This window comes from Alosa sapidissima, chromosome 24 (assembly GCF_018492685.1).
Source record: "Alosa sapidissima isolate fAloSap1 chromosome 24, fAloSap1.pri, whole genome shotgun sequence".
In the NCBI taxonomy this organism is placed as follows: domain Eukaryota; kingdom Metazoa; phylum Chordata; class Actinopteri; order Clupeiformes; family Clupeidae; genus Alosa; species Alosa sapidissima.
Genome location: NC_055980.1, coordinates 29,518,853 through 29,533,852, shown reverse-complemented (window position 1 = coordinate 29,533,852; position 15,000 = coordinate 29,518,853). Strand labels below are relative to the sequence as shown.

Genomic DNA, 15,000 nt, shown 5'->3' with positions numbered 1-15,000 from the left:
CATCGCAGTGATATCAGAGCTTTAATAACGAGAGACGTGTTATATGTAGTTGACTATTAATTTGTGTTAACGTTTATCATGTACCAGACATACCGTGTATGCCTTACTTGTTTAGAGCCGTTTGCTAACGTTATCATTATCAATCCAGTTCAATGGTGGTTCATCAGCTACCAAACAGAAGTTTGTGTGTGCGTCTGGTCTGTCTCACTCAGTGGGACACACGCATCACAGCGATATGAGAGTGCTGCGCTACCTGAAGGAGAGCTTTTAAAACTTTGAGAGATACGTTTTTATACCTTTTGACGTTGATGCCGTTTAGAACAGAAACATCTGACACCACGTTATTTTCCTCTGCTGATTTATGTTCTGTGGTTGACAAATCTGGCAGCTTTTTTTAGAAAAAAATAGACATAGAAAAATTGAAACCATGCAGTCTAAAATGACTACTTTTCACTACTAAAATAGCTACTTTTCAGGCTTATTGTTTTCTTAAATTATTTAAATGTGTTGACAGGACATTTTGTGATGACTTGAATTATGTCTTATAATATGTCAGCAAGCAATGCATCATCAAGGCTGTGTTGTAAGATGTTGATGAAAGCATTTTGCACAGTTAACCATATTCAGTGCACCCATCTATAAGTTCAATAAATGTTCCTTTTTTAAATTGAGACTTATAACATTTGTTATCATCATTTGTGTAATTATGTGTCATTTGTATGATGTAAATTGAGGGAGCAAAATAAAAGCAGTATCGGCTCCAAATATCGGCTCAAGAAAATCGGCAGCCTGTATCGGTCATCGGCTAAGGCTGATGGAAAAAAATCGGTATCGGCACTAAAAAATCCATATCGGTCGATCCCTACCTGTAACTCGCTAATTTTTTCAGCTACAATCCTATGTAACCTTTTTTCAAAATAGCCATATTTGTGTACTTCAGATATAGTCCAGGCAAAGTAGTGTTTTACGACCGACATATTGTAAAATATTTTTTTCAGCATAAATCATTTCTGAGGTGTCCAGAACAACATACTAAAAGTCCTAAGAAATCCTAGTTGAGGAAATATGTGTGCCAATAAGGCCAGACAACAATGCACCCCAATGGGGTTATTTTATTCCTTTACTCCTATCAAAATAAAACTTATACAATGAACATATCCATGAAAAGTATTTTTTTGTATTACAAGTTTCCTTGAAAATTATTATACACTAATCGAATATGCCCAAAATACACCCAAATAGGCTTAATTTTTTCCTTTACTCCTACCACAATAAAACTACATAGTAAAAGTATACATGAAAATCAACCTTTTTTGTATTACAAGTTTATTTTTATTTTATTGTTTATTTAATAGGTTCCATGCATATTAATGAACTTTGTGTAAAAAACAGCATGTAAATATGCCAGAATTAGTACAAAAAACGACTTTTCATCTGCAGTCCTAGGCAGGTGACATAGGACACAACATATAGATAGCCAGCAGTCATACAGCACTCACACACTATGGGACATATAGGACACAACATATAGATAGCCAGCAGTCATACAGCACTCACACACTATGGGACATATAGGACACAACATATAGATAGCCAGCAGTCATACAGCACTCACACACTATGGGACATATAGGACACAACATATAGATAGCCAGCAGTCATACAGCACTCACACACTGTAAAATGAAGCACATAATGGGGACATATTCATTAACAGAAGCAAAACAAAACAGACAAATAAAACAAAACCGAAATAGAAGACGAGGAGCATGGTTTTCTAGGAGTTTTAAAAGTGTTGTGTGTAGGACACTCTCTTATTGGGAGGGGCTCTTCCATCGTTTACCTCCTACTACTGACAATACGTTTTGGCTAAAAGCGGTGCGTCTGAATGGTACACAGTCACCTTTTACAGAGGCCCATGTACTACCTGACTTAGATAGAGAGATAGATAGATAGATAGATAGATAGATAGATAGATAGATACTTCATTGATCCCCAGGGGAAATTGAAGAATCTAAGTCTTTGGGAAAAGCCATGCAGCGGAGGCGGGAGCGGAGCCAAGCAAACTTGAAATGTTTCAAATGGTCAAAGCTTAAAAATGTGTGTCTCTCTTAAGATATCGCAATGGTGAAATGACAATGCCTTTTTATCAAAAGTTTTTATGGCTTTCTTAAATAGAGATTCAATGATTTTAAGAGTAGTTATACCGGTAAATGACCTTTTGAAATTAATTTGAATATGCACAGCTGCATGAATTTGAATATGCATGAGCTCCACACTTATTGAATATGTAACAATTTGCATAGGCAGAAACACCATTCATATGTATGACAAATACATCGGCCCAATCTTCATCCAATCATCCTACTGCCAATGGGTGATGGCAATGCTGCTTTTAGACTGGCCTCTAACCTGAAAACTGTTCGGCTTGGTAGTACCTGCCAGGGGTATAACCCCCGCCGGCATAGTCTTGAGGGTCACAGAGGCACACACGGCTCCCCACACACGCCTCACCATACACGCCTCCCCACGACAAGGTAGCAACAATAGGGGAGGGTTTTTTTTATTTATTTATTTATTTATTTATTTATAAATTTTTGTTTGTAAAGTTTTTTTTTATTTTTTTTTTTTAATCCAGCTTGGATCCTCGACCTCGTTAGCCTGACGAGCCAGACCCACATTAAAATGTAGGGTCTGGGCACTCACCGTTCGCAGTGCTCAGTCCGAGGGGCGGGATAATCAGTTGTCTTTCAAATTCCCTCTGCACGCAATAGGACAGCGGCAGCACTGAGTCCCATGCGTTTCCAACCAGCGGAGCTAGTTGGCTAGTTCAAACGTTTGCCAACTTAATAAAAGCTTAACTCGTGTCACACTGTTCGCCAGCAGCAACATCCATCTTATTTGTTTTCAAGTAGCAGGGAATTCAAGCCAAACCGTTGCAACTCTGCCATCAATCATTATGTTAAGCCCACCTAACGACTCTATACACGATTTCATTGGCCTGATTAAGTTTCGATTTCTGGAGCTCACAAGCCAACGGAGAGTTGCTAGACTAGCCCTGGCTAGGGGCGCGTCTAGATGTCTAGGCTACGACCTCGTCTCTGTGGCTCCCTATATCAGTTCCTAGTTTGTTCTTTGCTTAGTTCTTCCGCTCTGGGTCGTATTCATCTGATAAATCAGGCAACTGTGATTTTGTGCAGCTAGTACCACGATATTCTCCGCAAATGGCAGTGCAAGGGAGTTTTTTGCATGTGCATCTCTTTGTGCTGTAGTCTTTCTTGCAACTACAGCGGACTTCATCTAGTATTTCTGGTTTCACACACACACACACACACACACACACACACACACACCAGTGTCTGAGGCCAACCTTCTCCACGTTAAAATAATATATAGAATTGTATGAGAATCCAGCCAGAAGTGGTGCCAATTATTTGTAAATCTACCAGCCAAAAATGTCAAGATGGGATGGCTATTCATATTTTCTTCTGATGTTATCTGTGGGGGAATGTCATAATGACTTTTTTTTATTATTTGATTTATTTCAGGATCAAGACAATAAAATGCATCAATCCAAAGGATGACATGCAAAAGTACAAAACTTATTTCCAGCATGGTCCTTGGTGTTGAACACATGAAACAAATAGACAAGGAACAGACAATATTCAGACTGGCGGGTGAGGGATATAACAGATAAAAAAGAAAGACACAACTGCAGAAAAAATATCCAAATGATCAAAACATATCCACCTTATTCCATAAACTCTGTTTTACCTGTCTTTTTTAAATCCCCCTTGATTCTAGGAGTTGTGTAGCAGTAGGCAAACTATGTCAAGCCATGATACCAGTATAAAAGAAAGAATTTTTATCTGCATTATTTGTTCTAGGTACTAAGCAGGAGCGGATGCTAGCCCTGGTGTTATGTCTATGCTGTGTGTGGAGCATGGTGGCATTAGAGCCTAAATAATTGGGAGCCTGACCATTTACAATGTTGAACATATGATTCAACTTAAGTTGTTCAACTCTTAGATGCACAGGTAGTAGGCCTGCTTTTTTAAACTCCTCCCTACCAATATGAGTACGGGGGGGGGGGGTGCTTTTAACAGGTACCGAATAACATTGTTTTGCAGCATCTGAATTTTTTTTTTAAGTTTCACAGTCAACCCAGAAAACCACGCAGAGCAAGCGAAATCCACATGACATTGAATCAGAGTTTGAACCAATAATTTCTTTACAGAAAAATCTAAAAGCTTTGTATTGCGATATAATAACTTCAATTTACAGGCACATTTGTCTAAAAATTTTGCTGCAATAGATTCACCACTAAGTGATTGATCCAATGTTAGACCCAAATATGTGAGATTTGATTTAGACACAATTTCAGACCCATTACACATCACTTTTAAAGTATTTGATTTTGCCAACTTCCTTTTTGTACCAAACAAGATTGATTCGGTCTTGCCCAGATGCATACAGATGCATGCAGACCCAGAGAGCTTATTGTCTACCAGCCACTGGTTGACAGACTCAAGCTCATCACTAAGAGTATTTTCAATGTCTTTAACGTTACCCCCTGGGACAAGTAAAGCAGAATCATCGGCACATAATAACAATTTGTACTGTACCCACTGACATGTCATTTATGTACAATAAAAATAACAGGGGCCCCAGGATCGAGCCTTGCGGCACCCCACATGCTATACTGTGTGGATCAGAGAGGGTCCCCTCTACATCGCAAACCTGTGTCCTATCTGTTAGGTAAGAAGTGAACCATTTGAGTGCTGAGTTGCTAAAACCCACGCACTGCAATTTAGAAATCAAAATATCGTGGTTCACGGTATCGAATGCTTTTTGCAGGTCGAGTAGAAGCATACCAACATAATTTCCTAGATCTAGATTCTGACGCACATAGTCAAAGAGGTGGATGAGATGTGTCAGGAGAATGTGCAGCTCTGAAGCCAGACTTGGTTTGCCTGTTGACAAGGTGTGCCTCTGCTCTGAATTGCCAGACTGAAGCTCATATAACAGATCATGCCGGATAAGATACTCCTCGATAGAGCCTGACCGATAAAGGATTTTGAATATACCGATACCGATACAAATATTTGTTGATTTAAAAATCCGATATTCCGATATATATATATTTTTTCAGAAACGCGCAACAAAACATTAACAGATTTCCCTAACATTAGTTATTTGTAGTTATTTATGAGTATTGACTAAAATAATATGATAATGCCTTATAAAAACAAACTTGTTTATTTTTAAATAATATTGTCACAGTGGAACAGAGGAACATCGAAATATATTAAAGTTCTGATAAATAAAATGTATAAAAATAGAAACTTAAGATATGAAACTTAGTCTTTTGAACAAAAACACAATAACAACAACCAAATCAAAGTTACCACTATTAAAAGACTATGTAAGCTTCATAAATATAACTTTGAACTAAGCCTTAATAATTACAAAAAATAATGATGACATTATTACTATCATCATCATTTGTATTATCATTAAACAAGATAAGGTTCACTCCTAAAAGTTTGAGTGTGCGTGTGTAATAATTAGTCCTATTGCCTTATAAGCTACCTTATAATTAATGTCAGCTTGCTTATTCCTTTACCTGCACTTTTAAAATTATTTCCATCAAGCTACATTAAACTATTTTCAATGCTGCGCACTGAACGACAGTCTGAAACGCACACTTGGCGTCATTGGATTTCACACACGTGTAGAAGAAAAGCTAACTTTTATGCACATGCTACGTTTTGCACAAGCTACGTTTGATACTTTTTCTCTATGTCTAAATGTTCACTCCTCGCACGTCTAACTTACATTTTACAATGCAGGGACTGTAACTACAGATATATTATTATATAAATAGTAATCATTACTTTATTTAGGCAGAATAAGTTCGTTGTGGTTTCCAAGCTGATTAATGTTAACGTTAGCGGTCTTCCACTGATATACATGGCATTAGCTAGCTTTGTGGTTAGCTAGTCTATTATGAGCCCTAATTTAGCAATGGATAACGTCATACTGCAAATGGTAAAACATACGCTTTCAAAATAACAGGCCGGGGAGAGATGATACGGCTCACTGCTATAACTGTCACGCTATTAAAGAAAGACATCTTCAGTCACATTGTCAAAAGTTAAATAGACAGACAGTCAACTACACTGTAACAACGTAACGTAATTACTAGCTAATTCCGCTTCACTCTCGGCTTATTTAACAGCAGCAAAACTGGACATTGTTTTCACAAATTTTGTCATGCTTATTTGAGTTAAGAGAACTGATGGGGATGTTCTTTTAATTGTTATTTCAAGCAATGTATGTCTCGTGACCAAATCACCATGAACACACTTCACTGATGATCTCACTCGCGGATAACTGGTTCTCTCTACCGGACTCTGGCTGGATCAGCAGGCTGCAGGATGTGTGGCGCGTTATACACAGCAGGGAGGGTGTAGAGTGCCCTCTGGTGGACAAAATATACAACGCCAACACTCATGACATGGTTGAAGGGTGTTTCGTCCGTTTTTATTTTATTTTTAAAATATTCATTTATCGGCCATTATAAATGCCGATACCGATAGTTTGGAAAATGCCTAATATCGGCCGATAAATCGGTCGGGCTCTACTCCTCGACCTGTTCATACACAAGACGCTCAATAATCTTTGATATGGTTGAAAGAATTGAGACTGGCCTATAATTCCCAACATCAGCTTTGCTATTTTTCTTAAAAAGAGGAACCACCCTGGCATTCTTCATCTCGTTTGGGAAAACACCCTGACTTATCGACAGATTTATGACATGGGTAAGAATTAGGGCTATCAAAATAACTGATTAATTTCGATTAATTAATTTGAGAAAAAATAACTGATTAAAAAAAATAACGCAGATTAATCGATTCCGTATGACCTTTGACCCCAAGCCGTTGTAGTCAGTAACCATTAGACTGTAAAATGAAGGAGAGAGAGGAAAATGTGCTGACTAGATCATTGATTGGAACATTTACTTTTAAACAACGGCCTGATGGTGTTGATAAAAATAAAGTGTTGATTAAAATAAAGTCTTGTGCAATGTCTGCAGCAAGGAATTTGCATATCAACGGAGTTCATCAACTCTAAAGTCGCACATCAATGCAAAGAAATAGTGTTGACATTGAGGGAAGTGTTGATTTATTTTCATTGTGTCCCCTAGGTTATATCTGTGGCCTGAAATACCTTGTATGTGAAAAACAACTTCTTCCCGAAGCACTTTTGAATTTATTTCCTCAGCATATTAGGTCATATCATAAATTATTATGGCCATTATTAAAATAATAATAAAAGAGTTTTTGAACTTTAATGTCACTAATGCTGATTATTCAATGATTTATTTGAATTTAAAAATGTAAAATACTTTCACAGCAAAAATTATATATGCGATTAATTTAGATTAATTAATCACAGAGTATGTAATTCATTTGATTATTTTTTTTAATCGATTGACAGCCCTAGTAAGAATACTTCATGTAACCTCAGCACCTCCCTAAGAAACCTGGAGGGGATAAGGTCCAAGCCAGTGGCCCTAGAAACCTGGAGGGGATAAGGTCCAAGCCAGTGGCCTTATTCACTGATCACTGATAGGGTGGAGAGAGGCTCACTCTTACTTTATCCTCAGAGACAGGACTAATTGCAAAGGCGTCTGCAGACACAATTTTATTTCTATAGAAAGAGTTAAGAAATGATTTGCCATATTTATCTGAAGCATCTGGCAATTTACTGACCAGACTGGCAACAACGGTTGTAAAATACTGGTTAAAATGGCAGGCAATCTGACACTTATCAAAACACATCTCATCTTCAATAAAAATCCCAGCTTTACCAGACTTTGATTTGGATTTTGCTGTTGATCCCATATCATTGAGAACTTTCCATAGCTTTTTAGGCTGCTTTGCATTTGCAGCAATGGAGTCTGACATTGCCTGTTGAACCTTGTAACTAACTTGGTTTCTAAGATAAGAGTTGTAGTCAGCTGGAAGTTTAGACTTTTTAAACTTTGTGAAACATCTATTATGTTGTCTGATAAGATCAACGATTTCAGATGACATCCAACAAGCACTTCTATGCTTAATTCTTGTTTCTCTCATTGGTGCGACTTCATCAAGAACAGCTATGAAACTGCTTGAACAAATCCCAAGCCTTATCAACATCATTACATTCGAGCACATCAGACCAATCTCTCTCAGATAGCGTTTGATTGAACACCTCAGCAGAGTACTGTTTGGTACATCTGTATTTGATGGAACACCTCAGCAGAGTACTGTTTGGTACATCTGTATTTGATGGAACACCTCAGCAGAGTACTGTTTGGTACATCTGTATTTCATGGAACACCTCAGCAGAGTACTGTTTGGTACATCTGTATTTGATTGAACACCTCAGCAGAGTACTGTTTGATACATCTGTATTTGATTGAACACCTCAGCAGAGTACTGTTTGGTACATCATGGTCTGTATTTGATGGAACGATGCTCATTTATTGGCTGAGATTTCAATTTCTTTTGTGTGCAAAAAACTGCATTATGGTCACTAAAAGACACATACAACACACCTGATTGACATCATTCCACGATAAGATACTAAAATTAAATCAAGATGGGACCGGCTATTTATAGACAACCTAGTGGGCTCAGTGATTAGTTGCTGTAAACCAGACACCTTGAGATATGAGAAAGACTCTTTCAGGCTATTCCATGGCAGAAATAGATTTGTATTAAAATCACCCATTATTATGCATTCATTCTCTAGGCATATATTGCTTTTACAACAGACGGATTCAAGGAGTTCGTAGAAGTCAGTTTGTTTAGGTTGGCGGTAACAGACACCCACAATGATGGGCTTGGTTTTAGGAAGTATTACCTCAACCCAAGCTGACTCCAAGCTATCCACCTGTAGATCGTGGCGCGGATTGAATGTTATATCACTACTTATAAAAAGACACACTCCTCCGTCTTGTCTGTTGCGATCGCGTCGGTAGATGTAATATCCTGAAAGCCCAACTTCACCATCTTGAATTGAGCTGTCTAGCCAGGTCTCCGACACAGCGATCACAGCAGCCTTAGAAGTAGATAGATAGATAGATAGATATCATCCAGTCTGGGAAGAAGACTCCTGGCATTGATGTGAATAAAATGCCCACCCACACACACACACATGCATACATACACCCACACACACACACATGCATACACACACACACATGCATACACACACCCACACACACACACATGCATACACACACACACATGCATATACACACACACACACATGCATACACACACACACACACACATGCATGCACACATGCATACACACACACACACGCACACACATGCATACACACACACATGCACATGCACACACACATGCACACACACACATGCACATGCACACACACACACATGCATACACACACACACATGCATACACACACACACACACACACATGCATACACACACACACCCACACACACATGCATACACACACACACCCACACACAAGCCCGCTCTGCCCGAATCTGCGGTCCTTCAATGTGTGCAGCAAGCTCCTCAGGATGTTCTATCTGTCTGTCCCTCTTCTATGCAGTGGTATGCTGGGGAGGAAGCACAAAGAAGAAGGATGCTGGGCGACTTGACAGGCTGGTAAGGAAGGGCTCTGTAGTGGGAGCTGAACTGGAGTGCATCACTTCAATATCTGACAAAAGGGCCCTAAACAAACTGATCAACATCTTGGACAATGAATGCCATCCGCTCTACAGCACTATCAAAAACCAAAAGAGCTTGATCAGCTGGAGACTTCGCTCACTGCCATGCACAACTGAAAGGCTGAGGAAGTCATTTGTTCCTAGGGCCATTGAACTGTTCAATGCCTCACTAAAGGGAAGAGGAGAGATAGACTTCTCTGCTTAGTCTGTCTGCCTCTCCACCCTCTCCATGTCCATGTTTTTTGAGTACTGACTGCCCACTACTGCTTACTATTGTTTTACTACTGTTTTACTATTGTACACAGCCTAATGTTTTCACTACTGTTTTACTGCTACACTGTTTTTCATGCTATATTAGCACACATGATCAATGATCAATGGCTGCGGTCAGGCTTCTGATACAATACTGAATGAATGAATGAATGGCTATAACCCTATTACCTCAACCTGTTCTTGCACTGAAATAGTTTTTTAATTTACCTTGTCTACATTACACTTTACTCTCCTATTTGTCTATATTATTTATGCTGGTCTCTAGACCTTACTCTTGCACTGTTGCACTGTTGGACTAATGTTGGACTACTTTTTGCACCTTCACCATGACACTCACTCTCTTGAGCACCTTGCCAGGCACACATAACTAAGGACTATGGTTGGACTACTGTTTGCACCTTCACCATGACACTCACTCCTTTTAGCACCTCACCAGTCCTGGCCCTGTCACTACAAGCGTCTTATGCTTGATCACCCTCAAGCACATTGGACTTTCTTAATTTAACTTATATAGTGTATTTAGTATTTAGTTTTTTTATCTGTCTTATCTTCTACTGTCTTATTGTACAGTGGAGTTTAGTTATATGTTTATACTTATACTTATGTTTACCATTTCTGCTGTAAGTGCATGTTGTGTGTTATGTCTGTATGCTACTGAGACCCTTGAATTTGCCCTTGAGGATCAATAAAGTATCTATCTATCTATCTATGCATCATGTTTTGCCTCAGAGACTACAGTTTAGTATGTGGCTGTATCTTCAATGGTAAAAGTACTAAGGAAATCAGTTTTTCCTTTGTAAAATTAGAACGTGTGACAATCTAGGTTTAACAATCGCCATGTGGGACAGTGGTGGCATTGTGCAAGTGCTGGGGTGATCACATGTCTAATATCTTATTCCTGTTTTGTGGAAATTGTGTTACAACTCTTTCCGTGTTACAACTTGCAGGTTGGGTGACACTAAAAGTGCTATAAAGAAGCGTGGCTGTTTTTGGTGTCCACACATGTGCACCTGCAGTTAATAATTAGGCGTAATAAACAGCCAAATTATGTTCCTGTGTTTGCATTAAACTATCGCAGGAGTTGGCGTCGGCATGAAGTGGACACTAGCGCGCTGACACAGCGAGTTTCGGTGTTGGCCAACTTGTCTGCAGCGGTCATGTGACGGAGGGCGGAAATGCTGACGAAAAAAAAAACAAAATGGTGGCGCCGAGTTAAAAACAAAACATCGGTAGAAGAAACAGAAGCGAGACGACACTTGGGAAATGAGACCAGTTTGCTGGATGTTTAGTACTGCTGCGTCGAACACATCTACATGATAATGTGAACTTGAGGAGTTTTCAAAGGATCTTTGAAAAAAAACGCGTCATCATCGCAAAACGGCGAAGCAGTGCCTATTTCTCAACGCATACAGCGAGGACGCCAGTAGAACTCATCATCGGGGCTCATCCGTAACCAGGTAAAGTTTGAAGTAGCATATTACAGCCAGGACTGCTCCACACTACACATGCCTTCAGACATTTTTTGCAGCCAGTTGTGTTTTGGATCATCGTCATCCGTGTTTTAAAAACAACTCTATCTGTCTGTGGAGTTCTTAATCAAGTAACGTTAGTTAAACCGTTAGCTATTATCTTCCGTCACACAGTTAAACGTATCCGCAACTAACCTAGACAACTAAACAACCTAGCATCCCCGTTAGCCAGATCATAGATGCATAGATGGTTGGACGAGTAGAAGATTGTGTCGCTCAAATATGAAGCTAGATTAGACTAGATTTAGGAGCAGTGAGGGGACGTTCATTGCACATTTATAAATTGAAGTCAACAACTGATTCAACATTACTGCCAAGCAACTCTATTTCGTCTAATTGACCAACTTTCTCCCGTTGCCTTTTGCAAACGGGTAACAGTTGACGATTGATGCGTGTGTTATAAAGTGTGTGGATCGCTGGAGGCCTCCGTTGCAAAATGTGTTGGGATGAGTCAGGAGTTTGAGTTTACGGAGAGCCTCCTGACTGTCATCCCTCGACTGGCCTGGCCGTGACGTTATCACCAGGAACTTGAAACTGCTGCTGCACAAGCTGCTGTCTACACTTTGATCTGCGCATGCACATTACCACATACTTAGCGTTCAACCCAAGTTACCTGTCCTTAATCTATGAGCACAATGTCCTCCTGATGATAAATCCATCTGCTCCGACCACGGCGCGATAATCTGATCAGAACAACAACTAATAGCACTCGCTAGCGAATTCCCCCGCTGCTTCTATTGATTCAGCATCTCCACCGAAAACAGACGGGAGAGATCATTTAACTTGAGGGGGAAGTGTTAAGCCGTCTAGTCCGTGTCTGCTCCGTCCAGATGACCTCTGATGGACGCTGCAGATGGGAACTCGTTGCCACCAAAGGCGTCATTTGAAATTAGCCCTGCAGTGCACCTTGGTGTCCAGAGTATGTTGGTGTTGGACTCGTGAGGACTGATGATCCACAAGGCACCTTTTGAGCAATGTTCCTGAAAAATGTTCCCGTAGAAGTGCCCAGACTGGCACAGACAGACTGCCCTGTAGGAGTGGTCGGGCATCACTTGCTGTGTGTTGTGATGTTTAGAAATAAAATCTGATTAGATCAGTAAAGTTTTATTTCCACATGTTCTTCAAATATGTGTTACGGAGGATTAATAGCTTGCGGAATGTCTGAAATGAGTTGAAATAATTAAATTGCCTATTCTGAGTTCATAGAAATGCCTACAGATGCAACACACACTTTAGAAGTGGGCATATAGATTACAGTAATAGGATAATTTAATGTTTAAGTAGCCCCCTTGACTGATTTGGTGTATGCCTAATCCTGTGAACATTTCAGATGCAACACCATTGCCAAACGCACATGGCAGCAGGTGAAAATGAAACACAAACACATTATTCAGAATAGTAGGTTTATATAGTTATAGCTTGCATTAATATTTCTTAATTATGAAAACATGTAGGCCTAGTATGCTTATAGCCTTCACTTGGCCTCTGTTTTACAGCTAACAAGAAAAAGGTGTCTTTGAACACTACTGTAAGGAGTGTTTTACAGTAGCAGAGGAGTTGGCCATCGCAAATAATAGTGGAAGGCCGATTGTGGAAGGGGTTGAGGGAGGCATTTGGTCGGATTCTGGTGCTGTGGAAATGTGTAGCCTTTATGTGCAGGGTACAGTAATATGACATTCAATTAAACAAGTTTGTTAAAATGGTGATTTTTAATTTATTAGGCCTAGGCTATGTCCGATTTATTTTAGGCTATTCTTGCTCGGATGTTCAGCATACTGTAGGCTAGGCTAGGCCTATGTCCGATTTATTTTCGGACATACAGTATTCTTGCTCAGATGTTCAGCATCACCGATTAGATGGAAAACATGAATGTCCACGTAAGGGCATTCCTATGACGGGTGACATTAGAGACTTCTGCCTAGATCATCTGACAAAGATAACGAATTCCCTCGACTGACAATCTATATCTTCATATATATATATATATATATATATATATATATATGGCAGTCTCTAAAACCCCTCGAAGAGAGCACCTCACGATTTGCGCTCCGATGTCGTATGGATCATCCAGGTACGCTGACATAGTCTCGAATTGTTAGTGGAGGGGTGGTAGCCTACTTATAAAGGGTGTGGTTAACGGAAACCTCGGGTTAACCAAGAACATAACCTGCTCGGAGCAGGTTTGAGATGCAGTGTAAATTGCCATGGCAGCATACCTCGGTTAAAACCTATCCACCTTTCGTAGTACGGGTTAATCGGGAAGTTACGCCACACGTGATCAAGTTACTCTTGAAGTTCCCCAGATAAGCCAGTAACCCCGCTTCGTAGTGCAGGCCCCTGGTAGCAGAGTTCTAATTGGTCTGTTTTCTGGTAGCAGGGTTCTAATTGGTCTGTTTTCTGGTAGCAGGGTTCTAATTGGTCTGTTGTCTGGTTGCGTAGCAGCAGGGCTCTAATAGATCTCTGAAGTTCGCCTACAAAAAAGCTACCATCTTTGCCCATATAATGACGTGTTTCCCATACATTGAGTTATTTGTGGCGGCCCACCACAATATCAACAGTGACCACCACACAATGATTTTCCAGGTTGTACTAAATTGTGCTTAAATCTGGTTAGCATCATAACCACGCTGCGCTAATTTGCTAAAAACTGTTGCATTCAAGTTAATTCTGCAAACCTACCACCACAAATATAAATCAATTCTCTGGGAAACTCTGAATAAGATCCGGTATCTTGAGATTTTTCCTATGGGGATTTGGAATTATCACACCTGTTAAACTCTCGCGGGGACGACGAAATCGGGAATGCAGACGTTTTCCTTAACACACTTTTGTCCATTGCCTTCGATTTTTGCTACCCCAGAGCTAACTTGTGATGCAACTTGCCATTAAGGTTAGCAATTAGCAGGTCTAATTGGTGTGTTGTCTGGTTGCGTAGCAGCAGAGTTATTTAATCTTAAACCTCAGTCTTATATGTTAAGTGAATGTTGTAGTTTGAGAGCAAAGATTAACCGTTGTCAAATTCCTTGTTTGTTTATGCAAACCAGGCCAATAAAAATCTGAAAAACCTTGAATTTCTCCTTGGCGATCAATAAAGTATCTATCTATCTATCTAAAGCTGATTCTGATTGGTGTGTCGTCTGGTTGCGTAGCAGCAGAGTTCTGATTGGTGTGTGTGTGTGTGTTGTCTGGTTGCGTAGCAGCAGAGTTCTGATTGGTGTGTGTGTGTGTGTTGTCTGGTTGCGTAGCAGCAGAGTTCTGATTGGTGTGTGTGTGTGTGTGTGTTGTCTGGTTGCGTAGCAGCAGAGGGGTATTCCAGAAAGGAGTTTTAACAAACACTGAGATAAAACTTAACCTCTGGGTTGTCTGAACCTGTGGCGACTAAACCCGAGCTGTCGGTTCCAAAACACCGGTTACCAGTTAGTTCAATCAACCCGGTG

At 39.9% G+C, this 15,000-nt stretch overlaps 1 protein-coding gene across 3 annotated transcripts in view; it reads left to right on the top strand.

Annotated features, from left to right (window-relative positions):
* Window positions 1-11,182: 11,182 nt before the first annotated feature.
* spns1 (spinster homolog 1 (Drosophila)) overlaps window positions 11,183-15,000 on the top strand; it is a 28,037-nt gene continuing 24,219 nt past the window's right edge. For 2 of the 3 annotated variants that reach the window (XM_042081782.1, XM_042081781.1), the window contains exon 1: window positions 11,185-11,488. The gene's annotated coding sequence lies outside the window, so the exon portion shown is untranslated. Of the gene's footprint in view, window positions 11,489-15,000 lie in introns of all 3 variants that reach the window. The other variant, XM_042081784.1, reaches the window with a different exon arrangement.